Raw genomic sequence first — 19,634 nt, 5'->3', positions numbered from 1 at the left:
CAAGGAAACTCATGTTCTGTTTGGCAAATTAAATAAATACTTTATAGAAAGTTATAAAGTAATGGTCTACAAAATCTGATCATATTTTCTGATACCCTTGAATGCAGACTTCTAATTGAGGTGTGAGTCTCAAATATATTCTGTTTGTTGAATATGAACTTAAATTTCAATATTGAAATTTTGAGATCTAAATCATGAAGCTGAAATACAATTTGAAGAGTTAATCTGACGTTTTATTACATAGCATTGATGATAAATTACATATTTCCACCCGACCTTCCCTACAGACCGTTGAATCCCACATACACTTTTTTTAGGACAGTCTCTAATAGGATTTCTTAGCAGCCAAGGAGAAAATGCAGTCATTTGAGCTGCTGGAACATTTCTGTTCCTTTGTGTGAGTAATTAGATGAGAGGTTGGGAATAAATCTGCACAGAAGAATCCATTACCCCAATACATTCCTGTAATATTATATTCTCTAGTAAAAAAAAATATTTTAACCTGGGTAGTGCACCCCAGAATATATAGTATAGTATATTGTCCAGGCCTAAAAGGAGAAGAAATGATTCAGCTATTGGGGTACTAAAGGAAAAATTGGTAAATTACAGATTGTTAGCCCCCATAGAAACCTATGGGGATTGCCTCTGCTGTTGGAAATAGATGGACCGTGGCAAATTTAGGGGGTATTCAACTAGCCACAGGGTCTCCCCCATAACTAATTACTGGCAAAAATCCCTGGGGCACGTGGAAAGGCTATGCAATTAAATAGATTTTTTCTCGCGCCGAAAAATCGGGATTCAGGCGCGGAAACTCACTTATTCCATGTAACCTGCGGATTCAATGATTTTTGTTCTGCGTGCTTGAACCCGATTTTGTGGTTTTTCTGCGGACTTTACCTCGCATCTCCATGAGCTGCGAGGTTCAATCTGACTGCGGCGACCTATTCATGTAGCTCTATTTCCCGGGGCTGCAATTAAACCCCGCCGCTAATTGAATACCTCCATAGATATATCTGCTGTGGTCCCATCTTCATACATTTGGACGATACTTAATATTTGTGGGTATCCCCCCAAAATTTGTGTCTTTCGGGGAATATGCTACAGATATTGAATGATAAATAGGCCCATTAGTGTGGGTAAGTTGGATAGCCTTGCATTTGCTTTTTTAGTACAAGACAATGCTAAGTATTTCACTGACATCTCTCGTGCCTAATGTTATAGTGCACACACAGCATTGAAGTTCAGTATACAAAAGATTATATAAAGGAGTGTTTAGAAAATAATGAATTGTATCATTCATTTTCATACACTGTAAGCATAGCTGTCTTACAAATATCCTAGCACGCTACCTAGCTCTAGGCTGCTGAACTACAGTATCTGGATGCTTTCATCGTAACACATTTCTTCCAATGCCTGGATTTAGGCCGAGGCTCATTCCAGCAGGAGTTGGGGGTGGTATAAGGTGCAAAGCAGTCACTGGTCAGCTGTCTTAAAGCTCTAGATCACAAATCGGGTCACGCTGCTTTTTCTTGTTTCCTTTCTGTGGAGTAAAATGACTACTCCTATATAAAGATGAGTATAGTACTATCTCAGTAATTCCCCATAGTGATAACTTGGCTTATGATGTTCAAAACTCAAAATATATGTGGGGCAGCATTGTTAGAACAAATAAATCTTTTACGGTATTTATATTTATTAAACTACAATCATTTAACCATATAATTTTACATGGATAATTAGAAAAACAGAACACAGCAATTCGGAAACGATGCTTTTTACAGCAGCAAATTGCAGTTTCAGGTTCACAGGATCATTACATGAATAAAGTGTATATTGCAATCTACAACATGGATGCACTTAACTTCAAGTCTTATATTTATTTTAGTGTTGATTGCAATTTGAGTCAAGTGTGAATGTACAAGTACTTTCCTGCTACAAGAATGTGCCTATGGCTCATCTCTAGCTGCTTATTTGTGATTGGCCAGTTAGCTGCGTGCTGGTGCATTAAGAGTCAGCTCGTGAAGGGAATGTGATGCTTTAATGTTCTGTTTTTAAGATAATAACCTTCTTGTAACTTCTACTTAAACCACCACTTCACTAACTTGCTGCCAGACTTCAAGTATATTTTTTGTCCCCTGAAGTAGTTCATATTTCACAATTCAACAAGGAATTTACATTACATTGTATATCTTTTTATGTAAAAGTAGAGTTCTTCTATAATAAATGAAAAATAACTATATTATATAGCTTTTTGTTATGGATACTGAACATTTAAGACAGTAGCAGAATTTACCAAACTAAAATGATAATACCAAGTAAAGAAAGCAAATATATTTCTTTATGCAAGGTACTTGGAAAATACAGATAATTATATATATATATATATATATATATATATATATATATATATAATATATATATAGAACCCATTTGAGTCGGCACTCATAGTAAAAAATAGTACTTGCCCAGATGCCCTCTACGCACAAGATCTGTGTCCAAATAGTATCCAAGGTATAGCGCTACTCACGGACTTATTTAAACCAAGAAATTATAAACTGCTAGTTGCAGGCTTGAATTCAGCCTGCGACTAGCAGTTTATAATTTCTTGGTTTAAACAAGTCCCGTGAGTGCCGCTATACCTTGGATACTATATATATATATATATATATATATATATATATATATAAAAATGTTTGTGTAGGAGGATGCAATGTAAACAGTTTTTGTTTTTCTTGCTTCTGAGAGGTTCTTTCTTTGTTTTACCAAATTTTGTTTATTTGAAAGCCTTTTGCATAGCAGTATATTATGCAGAGCTTACCATTTTAAAACTTAGTTTCCTAATTAACAGCTATTAAATGTTCTGTTTTATCTGCATTTTCCACTTTGCTATAGTTTGGTTTTCTTACTGATTACATGTAAAATCTATATTTTATTTTCAAATGTTTGAGTGTTGTATAAGTCTAATATATACAGGACATGTCTTTCCAATTATGCACACTCACACATATATATACAAGGGTGGGTCAATAAGTAAGGTAACAAGACCTCTCACGTGTGTAATGTTCTCTATTTCATTCTAATTTCCTGCCAGGCCAGAGCAGGTAGACTATTTTAAACCGGCCATTAGACTGCCTCATATCAGTCATACTGAGGTGCATACATAGTGACCTATCAAAAACAAGATGCTGATTGGCTAAATAACATGATTCTACATGGACAACATAGCTCTGTTGGAGCTTCAAATGCAACATTTCCCAGAGTTCACTGCAAGAGACAATTCATATGCCTTTTTTGTTTGTGGATACATGTTTTGTAAACTTTTTTTTTTATTTTTTAAAAACCCTGTTGTCTCCTGAGCAATATTGTATATATGTATTTGTAGTAAATGTGGGAGGTTGGTGTAGTCTTTATATAAATTGTCCACCCTTGGTTATTCATTGATCTGGATAAAGTGTCTCCCTGACTTACCAACACACATGGAGACGGGCCCAAGGCTGATTAAATGAGATTTACAAAAACTTTATTATACTAAAGAAGCTAACTCAAGACATCTATAAATTGTTTTGTAAGTCAGGCAGTTAAAGAGTTACATATCTTACTTTAGTACCATATTGCCTTGTAGTTTTGATATTGGGTGTAGCTCAAACAAATACTTGCATGGGCAGCACTGGAAATTGTAGCTTAAACCAATATTTTCTGCTCTGGTATGTGCCCTACTGCTATCATGTAAACAGACCAAAGGGTATATTTAGTAAAGAGCACTTTGCAGAATTTACTAAAGGCAAGACCTCAGAAAAACTGCCAGAAATTTTGAAAGTTTAGAAACCACCGCAATATAGATCGCTGTTCTGATTTTTCATTAGTAAAGAATAGAAAACACTTAGGGCAGTATTCAATTTGAGGCGAAAACCCGTTATAGGCGATCATATATCGCTGATGACATAATTTTCGCCTATTGTCATTATCCCCGTATTCAATTACAAAGACTTTTCACCGGTGCGAAAAGTCTATGTAGAAAAACAGGGATAAGTTTTCTCCAGCCTTTAGCTGGTGAAAAAAAGTGCAGAATTGGTGTTTAGGGGTGCAGGCTTAAAAAAATAGCCTGCACCCCTGGGAATGGTCCCAAAAATTAATGTATGTCAAAAAAAAAGAAAAAAAAATAAATAAAAAATTGGGACACCCCAAAAATAAATTTTATATTTTGGGGTTAAAAAAAAGCTAAAATAGCTAAATGTAATGCAGAGTGGTTCCAAAGTATGCGGCAGGTGTTTTCTTCAATGCGGGTGATAGCGGCAGGTGCATTTTTGCAGAATTTTAAAAAATAATTTTAGCGACTTAAAAATATGCTTGCACCCATTTTCAAGTACCCCAAATTTGATGGGCATAGTTATTTTTCCCCAAAAATATAGCTAAATGCTTTTCTGCATCACCTTCTTCAAATCCGCATTTAAGCACCTGCCACGGCTATTTAAAAACCTGACTTCCCGTCTGCATGCAAAAACGGGGTACCCATTGTGACCCCCAATATCTGGACATCATTAGGGGGGTCCAAGGATGTTTTCCCGAAAATTTCCATCATTTTTCGCCGCTCCCAGTTTGCCGGGTCCAGTTTTGGTGTCCTTTGAAATTGAATACGGGGAATATTGGGCACACGAACAATACTTTTCAATCTGGAAAACAGGCGAAGGAGGCGAAAAGTCTGGACTTTTCGCCTCAAATTGAATACTGGCCTTAATTGTGACAGGCAAGATACAGTAGCTCAATCAGCATGCTGTTTGAACTATCTGTCCTATCAGAAGTTGACTCCAATACACTTTAATGAAAGCAAACATGGATAAAGTAGGAAATAATAGAATTATGTGGGCAATATTTTTATTTTTTTTATTTAAAAAATATAATTTTAATTAAGAGGGCAATATTAATTATATTAAAATATAAATTATGTTAAAGGGGCAAAATTAATTGTTAATACAAATGTATTATAATGGGGACAACAATTATAGAGACATAAAATAATAAATGTTGCCCCATCATAAATACATTTTTATCATTAACAATTTTGCACCTTTATTATAATTAAGAAATATTATTGCTCTGTTAATCAAATAAAACATATTTAAACACAAATAGACTAATAAAAAATATTTACCAATAAGTATTTTTAATGTTTGACCTCCTTTAAAAGTGTATTGGGGGTTCTCAACTTGGCATAGATGCAGCAATCATTGGCCATTTGAGGATAGGCATCGCCGAAGGGCAATCCATCCTCCAAATCACAGAATAGTAATCCCGATGGTTTGAAGGTGAAAACAAACAGCAATGAGCGGCAGGTTCAAAAGTGCTGACCATTCTGCTCTTTAATGGTTTTACTTCTAAATGTGTTGCCGTAGGGATCAATTATATTTTATAGCAAAAATTTTCCCATTTGGTATCTGTGTGTATATGTCTGTTCCATTCAGAACTCAGTCAGGCTAGTTTATTCCAAATTTTAGTGGTAATTGTGAAATGGTTTTACTGCAGTATTTATCTTTTGCTATTTTAAAGAATTCTATATTCGCTTTTTTATTTTTGAAACTTAGAATTAGTATGTCATCATTTTAAAAAGCACTCTATTTAAAACATTTTTGTGACATCCTTTTTAATTTTGGTCATAAAATAATATAAATTTTAATTACATACGTGTCATATCCCTTACAGAGTCATTGGCCGGCAGTGGGTGTATCTTCTGTTTTCAGCTAGTATATAATGCATAAGTGTAGTTTTGTTTGGAAATTCCTCAACCTATGGTACTAAAAACAAACCACTTCCTTTTTGTTCTCAAGTATAAAAATCGTCAATATGGAAGTTTGAACAGCTGCCAGGAATTGTAAATCAGGATATATGAATCTAATAGCACACAGTCAGTGACAACACAATGCAGAGAGCAATGGTAGGTTGTAATCCATGACAACTAGTCAACCTTTGAAGTCTAGTTTTGGCAGACTAATGAAAGCTAATAACACTTGGGTCCGTTATAGATTAAGGCTTAGCTTCCCAGCGCCAGTCGTCAGAGACTCCAAATAGTGTATTTAATAAACAACTTAATTTTGAGGTATTTGGGCTGGTTGATTTTTGCCTAAAATCTGAGTCTTTGGGTCATGCACTGACTATTCCTAGGCTTCTTTGTTGGTCCCTTTACCATGACCGAATCAAATAAAGTGTACTGTACTTTTAATGAACATACCAAATTAAAACACTATTGGGTGGTGTCTTCTAATCCACATCTCCCAAATATCTAGTTCAGTAACCGCTTGAAATAGCTTCCATTCTTAATGATAGATGTTGCATCTACACAAGTAAAGTTTGAATTGGAATGATTTCATGTGCTATATCTATTCTGACATTTAACTTCTCACACTATATTCTATCTACCCTTAGCATTTTATGTTCTTTAGCAAACCATTTTTTCCAAGAGTATATTGAAAAAAGAAATAAAAAACTTTGAATAATATTTTTTTGTTATAAGCCAGAGTTCTCCCAATGTCACTGCCTTTAAAAGTATAAATTTTTATTCATCTATAAAAATAAGTCTATAATATTGTTTATGTACACATTATATAATGAGTATTCTGCCTTTACTTACATGTACCATGTGAGATTGGTTACTCTGATGGTGTATAATCTCAATAAAGATATAACAGGTGAAATTATTGGTTGTGTATATTTTTTTGATTTTGATTTAATCAAAACCATGAATTGCTCATTCTAATACACCCACAAAGGGTCGGCAACATGTGGCGCTCCTGCTAATGTGGAACTACACATTTCAGCATGCCCTGATGCAGTTTTGCTTAGGGCATGCTAAAATTGACGGCATGCTGGGATGTGTAGTTCCACAGCAGTATGACTGTCAGACCTGCAGTAGAGCATGCCTTTCCTTGTATTCACATTTGGCTTCTACATCATACAATACTCCTCAATCGGCATCAAAGCGTACGTTATTCTAACTTGGCCAATAAGGTGATGTAGCTCACAACTATAGTAACATGTACATTAGGAGGAATAATATTCTATGTCCATCATAATATATTCCAACATATTTTGTTACATTCACAGATAAAATTAACATCCATACTGGTATCAACACATCGTCGTTAGAAAAATAGTTCTGATGATTTTCTGTTTTTATAATGTACATTTAGCATAAAACTGTCAAGAAACCTAGCCTAAGTACAAACTAATAGACAGTATATAAATTGTGCAGCTAGTATAATTAAGTAGAAAAAATAAAAGGCAGAGGGCCCTGCTCATGCGAGCTTAGTGTCTATAGGGGATATGGATGGAAAGAATGGGGAGAAGAGGGCTTCAATTCTAACACACATAGGTGTCAATTCAATTAGACGTGAGAGGGGCGAGTTGCCATTGTAATGGCAAGAAAATGTTGCCAACTGTCCTGCAACTCACACAATCTCTCCCCAGACTCGTAGATTTTTGTACGCATTCCTGTAGGGCTGCTAACTGAAGTCAGTGTGTCTGGCGGTACTGTAGGTGCGGCATATAGATTAAATTACTAGCAGATGCATCTAATTCATGCCTAATTGAATTGACCCCATGCTGTAAAGATGTTTGCCACATGCCCTACATTCCCCAGCATTGTTTTGTCATTGATAGCTTCTAAAGCTGGGTACACAATATACAATAGATAGTTCTGACGCAGATCGGAATGATATATCGTATGCATCGTATAGTGTGCACCTCCGATCCGTAGTTCACGACTTGTTCATCACATTATTCCATCAACACCTCAATTACAACAGTTATGGTGTCAACATGGAAATGTTGGCATTGTGCAGGAACTGGAGGGATAGGCTGTGGCAGGACTGGGTTAAGGTTAGGCTACGGGAGGGAAGGGTTAGGGTTACTCACTGCTGTAAGCACCACAGGAACAGCTGCCAGACCTTCTGTACCAGGTAAGTCACCACTGGACCACCAGAAACATTTTGTAGATATTCTAATGCCACCATATCGTAAGTGTCGACATGCAGAATGTTGACATGGTCAATGATGAATGTCAACAAAATATACCACATCCATAATTCAAACACAGTAAAACACTTATATATAGTAATACATTGTTATATACAGTTATATTATGGTGTTTAACTGTATATTATTATATATACCTATACAGGGTAAATAATCACATCTTGATAGTTATACACAATCATACACATTTGTGTACTTATAATCATATTATAACTTTATTCGTCTTAGTTATGCCGAGTGATACATTTTTCTAACAAGTCTTCTGGCAATAACACACAGCCTCCCATACAGCTCTTTCACACGGTGGTCTCCACCTACACCCCCAGGCCTGGAAACAGTAAAGGAGGTGGGGTTGGATTATTACTGTCCCAATATTGCACATTCACAATTCTACCACAGGTTCCATCACTCTCATCTATGTCTTTTGAAGTACATACAGGATTTTCAACTCATTCTCACTGCATGAGACTATGATCTATCTCCCCCTGGACCACACCAACAATTTCTTGAACATTTTTTAACCTTGCTCCCTCATTTCTTATCTACTGATATTCCTATTGATAGACAATATTCTTCTTGGGTCTCCAAACTAATCCCTCTAACCTCCTCTCTTAACCTCTCCTAGTGGACTGAGTAGTCTTCAGGATGGCCTCTGCCTTGATCTTGTATTCACTAAACTTTGCTCAGTATATGATTTAATGAACACTCCATTCCCCCTCTCAGATCACAACCCGATCACCTGCACACTCTGCCATTACTTCGAGCTCACAGTGAACTCTATGAAGCCTCTTCAAACACAGAAATATAAACTTAATGTTTAACAATGTTTTATATATCTGCAATAACTGCTCTCTACAATTTCTACATTCACTTCTGCTGATTTTGATGTACCACACCATAACTAAACTCTAGAAATAGTCTATGGAGTAGCTCCAGCTATCCTTCACAATCCACGTAGATGTAAACAAGACACCTAAGAAAACTCAAGTAAAATAGACAGTGGTATAAATCTTGTACTCAGGATGCCTTTCTCAAATATAAGATTATCTACCACTCCTTTCAAAAGGTTGTAAATACTGCCGAACAAACATTTCCAAGCTCTCATCTCTGCTCAAGCTTCTAATTCCAAGTGACTTTTTAACGCTTTTAAATAGTTTCTCACCCTTCCACAGCCTACTGTCAGTGTCCAAGATCTTGCTTCCTATTTCAAGGAGAAGATTGATAAGATCCACAATGAAATGGTATGCTCTTCCTCCGCCAGAAACCTGGTAAATTCCTCCTTGTCCTTCTCTTAATTTGATTCCACAAATGAGGATGAAGTATCTATACTCTTTTCATCTTCCAACTCCTCCTACCTCACCTTTTGATCCTATATTATCACAAATTAGTAGAGCTCTGTCTCCTGTGCGCATCCCAATTTTAGCTAAAATCAGGGTCGTGGGCATTTCAGTAGTCTAGGCATGATAATATAAATGCATGTATGACTTTAGGCAGATCTAAGGGAATTAAGTGCTTGATTCTTACTATGTTTCTCAAATGAAAGAATGAGGATTTGATTGTTACTGATACTTGATGTTTAAGCGTCAAGCCACTATCCAGGACAGCACCAAGATTCTGCACATTGTTTTGTAGTTCTGTACCCCCAAACATAAGTCCTGTTGGTTGGCTATGCTGTAGTCTTGTCCTATGACCTATCATAAGGACCTCTCTTTTGTCAGGGTTAAATTGCCAACACCCCTTGTCAACATGGAGTGAGCAATGTTCCAGAGGGGATTTTGCTAGACATTTTGGACCCATAAACATTAGGAGTCATAGGGGAAATGACAGATTCACTAACTGTTCAGTAATCATTCCCTTTATTTAGGTGCCCAATACCAGGGCCTAGGGCTTTGAGCTCATACCCAGGGGTGTCACTTCCTCATGGAAAAAGATTAAGTTTTAAAAGAACAAACAACTTTCTACGCAGTTCTTTCCATGGGGCAACCAGGGAGGCGAAATTTCAGTTCCTACCAGGTACCTCCAATCAGGGGCGGATTGGAAACTAAAAGTGGCCCTGGAAAATCAACTGTAGACGGAACCAACACCAAAGTTGATTGTATTGCAGCCCTTTTGTCGGTATAGACCAGGGGTGGCCAACCAGTCAGAGGCAAAGATATCTGTAGGTATGTCAAAGAGCCGAGATCATGCGCACGCCAAAGACGCATACGAAAATGTTACCACGGAGGTAACTATTAAAGGGAAAGAAAAAGCCAGAACAATATAAAAAAACATTGAAAAAAACAGATCCACATAAAATACACTAAAACAAGCCAGAGCCACATAAAATACAGTGAAAAAGCCACATGCACAAATAATACACTGAAAAAGCCACATCCACATAAAATACACTGAAAGCCACATTCACCAAAAAATATATTGAAAAAAAAAAAACAGATTAACATAATACAATCCAACCACCACTGGTGTCACTCCAGCCCCTCCATGTGTCACTTCAGTCCCCCATCATGTCACTTCAGCCCCCCATGTATCACTCAAGCAGACCCTCATGTGCCCTTCCAGCTCCCCCCTCCCTCTTTCCCCAGGCCACTCTAGTCTTGCTCCCTTCCCCTCCAGCCCCCCCACATGTCACAAATAAAATGAAAAAACAAATAAACTGCGTCGTCCTCGTGGTTGTCACAAGTTGAGCTCCGCCTCCTGTTTGTGGTGTTATATCACCACATCGCCCATACATGCCTCTAGAGTGGAGTAGACTGCTGCAACAAAGGACGAGCCTCCTCTAAACAGCTGCGTGCCTATCAGAGGTGGCCCAGTCAGTATCAGTCAAAGGAGACGGCAGGGGAGCCGCATCAGAACAACGGAAGAGCCGCACGTGGCTCAAGAGCCACAGGTTGGCCACCGCTGGTATAGACCATTAAAAAAACAAAATGGTACATTTGGAGGGACTAATTCTCTTAGGGGCTCGTATACATTGAAAAGCAAGAATGGACAAACCTTGTGCCTTTTCTTCATTTTCTTGTCCATTAGAAAAACTATTTTTTTTTAATTCAAGATTACATAAATCATAGAAAAATATATGGTACATTCCATTGTCAGACAAATACAACAAGTAACATACAATAGTTACCATGGAAACAGAAAATAATAAGTATAAAATTAAGGAAGCAAAATAGGAACATAGGAACTGTAACATATGTTATCATGTGAGTCTGGTGTAGATGATGAAAACCTTTCAAATTGACTGAGGGCCTGATTCAGAGCCGGACACTCCTCCTGGCCGCTTGCATAGCTGTGGGTGACCACCCACAGCTATAGCGAGCGGCCATGATGATGGTCACGATGGTCTTGACCATCGCGACCATCGGGCTTGCGACGAGACCCTTGTGGTAGGGTCTTGTTGCCGCAAGCCCCAGAGAGCTTTCGGCTCTAACTGAGCCGAAAGCTCTCCCACTGACCTGGGAAAGCCTCCGTCTGGGCAGCCACGCCCCCGGCCCGCCCTCCAAAGGGGGTGTGCTGTCACTCAACATCGACAGCACGCCCCCTTTGGTGCGAGACCCATAGCGACGGCTTGGCCGTCGCTGTCCGGGTCTCGCGCATGCGCACGACGGAGCCGGCTTCGTCGTGCGCTTGCGCACTGGCCTACCATTGACCCAGTTGCGAGCGCACAGTGCTGGCGACCGGGTCTGAATCAGGCCCTGAGTTCATACAATCTGGGTATTTATTTGGGGATTATATGTTCCAGTTGTTTCCTAAGAATTCTATTTTTAATTAAAGGGGGGTGGGGAGGAGGTATTAGAGGGGGTTACCATGGAGAGTGTGCTGGGTGAGTTGACTATGTCCTAGTTATAGGACTATTTCATATTGGTTACATATATCTAGGTGATATTTCTTAATAAAGACCCAAGTGCTGTTTTCAAATATTTTCATAATCTGTGCGGAAGTTTTACTAGGTAGATAGGCGAGAGATTCCCATTTATTATGGAATTTAATTACACCCTTTTCAATGTCATACTTTGCTGTACGTCTATCAAAATAAAGTACGTTAAGTAATTCTAACTTAAGCATTTCTAGGGAAGGAGCTCCTTTAGAGATCTATCTTTGTAGGATAATTTTTCTAAATTGACCATCATTGTGAGAAAGGGTTCATTTGGCATCATGCGACTTCACTGGGCTTGTGATATGAATACCCTGTTTAGAAACTTAATATGAATTTCCTGTAATTTAGCTGAGCTTACCCATAATGCGCTCTGGAAAATCAAAGTCTGGGAAATCCTGATTCCATTACTTTTTTCCATAGTCCCATTTCATCATTAGGTAAAAATCGTTGTATAGATATCTAAATTTATACTTCGCATTGTAAACTAATGTAAAAAGTGAGTTCAAGTGAGATAGAGTGGAAGGTTCTAATAATGAGTCATAGGAACCAGAAGGTATCTTGCTATTAGTATAGTGTCTTAGGTATATTATGTATTTCCTATTAGTTGCTGGAAGGAGTAGAGAGTGCATCCAGGATCGAATATATTTCTAATTGCCATAAACCCTTTTTGTTTCCATTTCTTATAGAGGGCTATTGAAATTGTTGGGGAAAATCTGGATTGTCCACAATGGAATATACTTAGTAACATGAGGATTTGAGACAAGACATTTGTGTAGAACAGACCAAACCCTATAGGTGTCCATAATAAAATAGGTTATGGATGATTCCCTCTGGATGTTGTCAGCGGGGCAAGTGTAAATAAGCTATGGGGGAAAAGGGAGAAAATAATGCCTCCTCAAGCTGAAGGTTAGCAAAAAGAGATTGATTCATGCACCAGTTGGAGATGTACCAAAATGCAGCTGCACAAGAGTAGGTGTGAATGTCTGGCAGCCCCAGACCCCTCTTATCTTTAGCGTAATTTAGTACATTTCTCGCTATTCTTGATTTTTTACAATTCCAGATAATTGCTTTGAAAGATAGACATACAAATTTTTGTATCTGCTATCGAAAAATATAGGAATCATCTGAAGGGGATAGGCCAGTTTTGGAAACATACACTCTTAATAACCACAACTCTTCCTAATAAGGAAAGTGGTAGGGACATCCAATGTTGGAATTTATGGATAATTTGGGGGAAATGAGCCGCATAGGTATGGTGTATTCAAAGAGTTATGAATATACCCAGAAATTTTCATCTGGAAATGGTAATAGGGAAAGTAGAAGAAAGAATTGGGCATTGGTGCAGCAGATCAGGTCTAGTTAATGGCAAAACTTTAGATTTCATAATGTTGATTTTTGTATCCAGCAAAAGAACCAAAGCTGGAAATTTCCTTCAAAATTGTAGGTATAGATAATGTGAGTTGAGAAATAAAAAGAAGCGGTAAACAGAGATTTTTAAATCAACTGTGCCTATCTGTATAGCTTTGGCTCTAAGGGCAATAGCCAGAGGTTCTAAAACAAGGGCAAACAGTAGTGGGGAGAGAGGACATCCTTGCCGGGTACCTCCTTGAATTGAAAAGAGAGGTGAAATACAGTTCTTTACCATGATGCGAGATCAGGAGGTCGAATTTAGTAATTGAACAAGGGTTATAATTTAAGAAGAATATCCATATCTACCTAAATATTCATACAGGTGATCCCACACTACTAAGTCAAACGCCTTTTCCGCATTAAGTGATAGAGAAAATCCATGATGATAACCTTCACATTCTCCTAAGTGTTCTAGTACAGCTAGAACTTTACGAATGTTAGAGACTGCACTGCGTCCCCGTATAAAGCCAGTTTCATCTGGATGCACCAGTGAGGGTACCAGCAGCTTAAACCTGATTTTATTTTCATGAAGAGTTTGTAGTCTACATTTAATAATGATATTAGACAGTATAAAGCAGGATAAGTAGGATCTCTGCCTGGTTTAGGTAGTACTTTTATAATAGCGCCATTAAAATAGACAGGAAGAGGATTACCAAAAAGATAGAATTATAACGGTTTGTGAGAGGGGTAACTAAAAAGGACTGGTAGTCACCAGGACCCAGAAATTTGTCAGGTTTGAGGCTTTTGATAGCAGAGGTGACTTCTAGGTCAGTAATAGGTTGCTCATCTGATAAATGGGAGAGAAACTGTATTCTAGAAGGCTGGCTTGTTTGCCGACTCTATGGAGCATATTCAATTTGGAGCGAAAAGTCCATTGCCAGGCTTTTTGCCGTCATCGCAGGTTTCAGGGTCGAAAAGTTATCGCGCCTGTCCCTGCATATCCCCGTATTCAATTCCAAATTGGCGAAAACGTGACCCGGCAAACACGAAATCAGCAACAAGTCCTGTCATTTTTGGGGAAATCAGACTGACGCCCCCCAAAAGATGCTCTGACATGGGGGTTCACTATGGGTACCCCCAAATAGCTCTGCTAAAGGTATTTGGGGGTCTTTAAATGGTCTCAATAGGTGCTATTTAGCATCTTTGGGAAAGTGGTGAAGAATAGCATTTCGCAATTTTTTTTTTTTTAAATAAGTAGTCCCATCAAATTTGGGGTATATGAAAATGGGTACTAGCACATTTTAAAGTAGCTAATCTGAAGTTTTAAAAATCATGAAAAATCCATCTGCCGCAACCACCTGCAATAAAAAAAAACACATTGGGGACCCCCCGAGTCTATTTTGCTAGTTTAGAAGATTGTCCCCCAATGTTTATTTTTTGCCCCCAAAATGAAAGTACCTTTTTTGGGTGTCCTTTGTGTTTTTTACGCAGTTAGCATCAAGGGGGGCTGTGGTTTCCGCACCTCTGCACCCCAAAACCGCAATTCTGCACTTTTTTCTGCCGGGTATTCATAGGCAAAACTTTTCACCTATTACAGTACATTGCATTGCGTTTTCGCACCGGCGAAAAGACGCTACAATTGAATATGGGGATAAGTGAGAAATGCGAATATTACGTCATCAGCGAAAAAGTTTTGCCGAGAACAGCTTTTCGCTCCAAATTGAATATGGCCCTATATGTTCTTGGGAATATAATTTGGACTAAAAAGTATAGAGTAGGTCTAGGGTGGCTTGACCATCATTTTGCAAGGAACCATTATCATCAACTAGGGTTAAAATGGCAGAACATATACAGAAGAATAAAGGAAAATACAGTCCTTTTCACAGAGGTAAATTCGACTCTCGTCACTTTTTTTAGAATTTCAATGATTCCTGATGTTCTCCATATGGTACGTATAAAAAGAAAAATATAATACAAAAGGATTCCTTAATGGTTTTATGAACACTGTTAAATGTCAATTCTATATGATGGATTGAGAAAGAAGTATTGATCCCGCAAATAGGATGTATGCAGTATATGCGTACCCGAACTCACATATTATAGTGTGAGGATATTCTCATATAGGTTTCTTTAATGCTTCCGCCCATTAAATTCCCACACAGATCACTCACTGGATAGGGATTTTTGAGGAAAAGATGAAAATATTGCGTACCCTACTTACATTCAGTGTATGTAGTGGTCTGCTCATAAAGGTTTCTTTTATATATTCCAAAATATTCTTAGTTTGTCACCATATATAGTCCATCCTTGTACAAAAGGAGAAGAGTGGTGTGTGTAACTCAAAAAAACTTTTTATGGACAAATACAAAACAAACTGATTACATATACAAAAAAATAAATAAAAAGAAGGTATTGATCTGATGTAAACGAATCAGTGGAGTCCGGAATCCACCGTCTTATCAAAGAGAAACTGACAATAGTATCCAAAAGTAAAAGAGTTCCCTGTAACAGGGCATGAGGATGAACTATATATGGTGACAAACTGAGAATATTTTGGCTTACAGGCCACTCAGAACTCAGCATAATTTTGAATGCTCTCTTTTGATGCAGATTAACTCAGTGCCAAGCTGTCTGCCCGTGCTGGGAATGGTGGTACGCCCTCCTTTCTGTGTGGCTGGTTATGGCTTTGCCAGACACTCTGTTTAGCCTATGGATCTGCTGTACTCATGACCAGTGGCATAACTAGCGGGCGTCGTGGCAGTCATAGCTAGGTTTGGAACTTAGCACCTTCATGCTTTTCAGTCAGTCACCTTACCAATGGAACCACCTGCTACTACAGTGAAAGCCTGTGAATTCTAACTATATCAAGCTACTACACATTCTTATTAATCTAAAATACAGTCATACCTGGGATTCCTACTGGAATGGAAAGGAATGTTCCCAGAGTGATGAGAAATGATGGTGTGTCATGTTGACACGCCCCCATTTCCAGTGGCCACACTCCCTGTGGCATGTGGCCACACTCATTTATGACCCCCACGTCAAAGATGTGCACACACAGTTAGGGAAGCACTATTTTTCATCTTACCCTGGGCGCCAAATACCCTAGTTATGCCTCATGCCCAGGGGTTAAAGTGGGCTTGAACAAGGGACGGAACTACGTTCCATCACTTCTATTTGCAGATGGAACCAGTTCTGCCTCCACCGACCCATCTTAGCCCAGAGCCGCAGGGAGGCTACATTTTCCGGGCATCCGCTGAAATTTTGTTGGCAGGCGCCTGGCTCCCTCCCCGCAGCTCCAGTGACAGCTACTCTTGAGCTCCAGCTCCGCTTCCCCTACGGGCACTATAGGAGAGACATCATGACGTCTCTCCCATAGTTCAGAGGACTCAGAGCAGCCAGGCGGACCAGCATGCAGGAGTGGGGCTTAAGGTAATTGTTGTTTTTGGTTTTTTTTTTTGTGTAAGTGGCATTATAGGGGGCCTAACTTCTGGGGCAATACTACTGGGGACATTACTCAGGGGCCACTACTATAGGGGGCATTACTACTGGGGGCACCACTCCTGGGGGCACTGCATAAGAGGCACTACCACTACTGTGGGCTCTGCATAAGAGACACTACCACTACTGTGGGCTCTGCATAAAGGGCACCACTACTGGGGACACTGCATAAGGGGCACTACCACTACTGGGGGCACTGCATAAGGGGCACCACTACAATGGGTATTGCATTTGCATAAGGGGCACTACTGCTGTGGGCATTATGTTTAAGGGGCACTACTGCTGTGGGCATTATATAGGGGCACTACTACTGTGGGCATTGTGTATAAGGGACACATATGTGGGCATTGTGTAAAAGGGACACTGCTGTTTGTCATACATGAATAAGGGACATACTATGTGATGTAGTGTGAATTGGGTGAATGAAGATGGTGCTATTGTGTGGTGTAATTTGAATTGGGAATACTATTGTGTGACCACGCCCCTTTCTTTTGAGACCATGCCCCCTTTTTTTTAGCACGCGTCTATGGTGTGCGCTGTCTTTTTATTTTTTTTTAAAAGCGCCGATTGGGGAGGGATGAGTTCCACCACTTCTCTAGGACCACTTTAAGCACTGCTCATGACACTCTTTCCTTACAAAGAACCACTCCACCAGGTGTGAGTACCAGTTATACACAGTAATATATAATACATAAAGTAACTTACAACTATAAACAGTGGTAAATCACAGTAATATATTTGTTTACAGAAATACACAGTTCTACATTTACACAAAGTAATACATAGACATGTACAGTATTTCCAATTATACATAGTAGTCATACTCAGTACATACAGTTATACACTACGTATCATTGTCATATACAGTATATAATATTACACATAGTTATACATAACAGTATAGTTATACACTGGAATACATAGGGCGGTATCCAATTAGCCCCAAACAGGGATTTTTCGCCGATCATCAGCCTTTCAACAATTTTTTTCACCCTTTCCTATTTGATTCCGGTGAACAAATAGGATAATTTGCCCAAAAACACATAGTATCCGTGATAATTTCATGGACCCATGTGTTTTCGCCATTGCGCTGGTAAAAAATTGCACGTTTCAGGGATTTTTTTCTGGACACATCGGGTCCCGGAAAAAAATCTCAGATAAGTGCAGGCGTCGAGCTGGAGGTCGGGGTTAATTGAATAGCCCTGGGAGATTTATTAGTGCCCGAACAATGTTCTGGGCTAATTGGATACCGCCCATAGTCATACATACTATTTACTTAGAGAATAAAACATAGCTAAAAATAGTATATACAATTATCCATAGCTATACAATCATACACTGTTAAATAATATTGCAAACAGTAATATATAGTCAAACAATAACATACATTTTTTACAAAGTAATAAAAAGTCATACAGAGTAATATACAATTAGAGACAATATTACAAAAACATATAGTTACATAACTATACAAAGTAATAATCAATTATACACATCAATGCATACTAGTAAACAATATATGCAGTTATACACACTAAAGGTGCCTACACACTTAACGGTATTTTAAGCAGTTTGCCCAAATCCGATGCATCGTGACGACAAATTGTGTAAAATATGCCGAAATCGTTAGTGGGTCCACTCACGATGCGGATGCGTGTCCCCGCAGGTCGTAAATCACATCTTCAGATCTGTTGTGCTGTAGGGCAGATTTCGTACACAATGTGGTGCAGATCTACTCCCGACCTATAGCACTTTCCATAACTTGACTGACAGATCCCTGTACACGTCCAATCACCATCTGGGTCATGCGTTATACACCCTGTCCACCTATGTAAGACACTGCCTACCCACTGTCCACCAATGTCACCCACCCTCTGTCCTCCTAAAAGTATAAAGCATGACCCAGTCACCGCCCGCCTATATGAGGTGGTCGATGGCTGGGTCATGCATTGTACACCAACCACCCACTGTCCTCCTATTAATTACCTAGAAAATATTAAAATTAGGGATGTGCAGGCTCGGATAGGTTCGAGTTTGCACGTGGAGTTCGGATTTTTCCCTCCAAAAAAACGGAACTCAGAAAGAGGCAAAACGTCATCTTGCATGGATGAACATCATCATTCCTGGACTTTTGTCCAGGAATGATGATGTTCGTCCATGCAAGATGACGTTTTGCCTCTTTCTGAGTTCCGTTTTTTTGGAGGGAAAAATCCGAACTCCACGTGCAAACTCGAACCTATCCGAGCCTGCACATCCCTAATTAAAATACCATAACAAACATTAAAACACCATACCAAATATATTAATACACCATAAAAACCATATTAAAACACCATAACAAACATATTACAACACCATAACATGAACAAACACACTTAAAAATGTACCTAAAAATTAAAATATATACATCACAATACAACCAAACATATCAATGTTAAAAATCACAAAACTATTTAGAATTATTGCTAAAACTGTATATGTCCATATTTTTCTTCTTCCTTTGAATGTCTATGGATAAGGAGAAAGAATTTGTCACTGGATTCCTGGAGCTCCAAAGAATGTCTATGGCGGATAAGCTGTAGAGACTACTCCAATAAGTCCACAAAAATGGCAGCATTGGAGGAATTGCTGAAGTACAGCAAGAAGTATTGCTCTGATGCTAGCATAAATACGGTCCACACCAAGATCCATAATTTGTGCATGGTGTACGTGAAGGAACAGAAGAAGGTGGAGGAATCCAAGCATTCCAGAGCAGCCACCGACGATATCAGCCCACGCTGTGGTACTACCACCTGATGTCCTTCATAAGTGAGCAGGGACCACAACATCAGTCTCTGGTGTTGATGGCCGAGCGAGAAGGAGAAAAGGAGGCGGCAGAAGTGAG

Source organism: Taudactylus pleione, unplaced genomic scaffold, assembly GCF_031769625.1.
Source record: "Taudactylus pleione unplaced genomic scaffold, aTauple2 ptg000642l, whole genome shotgun sequence".
Lineage (NCBI taxonomy): Eukaryota > Metazoa > Chordata > Amphibia > Anura > Myobatrachidae > Taudactylus > Taudactylus pleione.
This window is presented reverse-complemented; position numbering follows the sequence as displayed.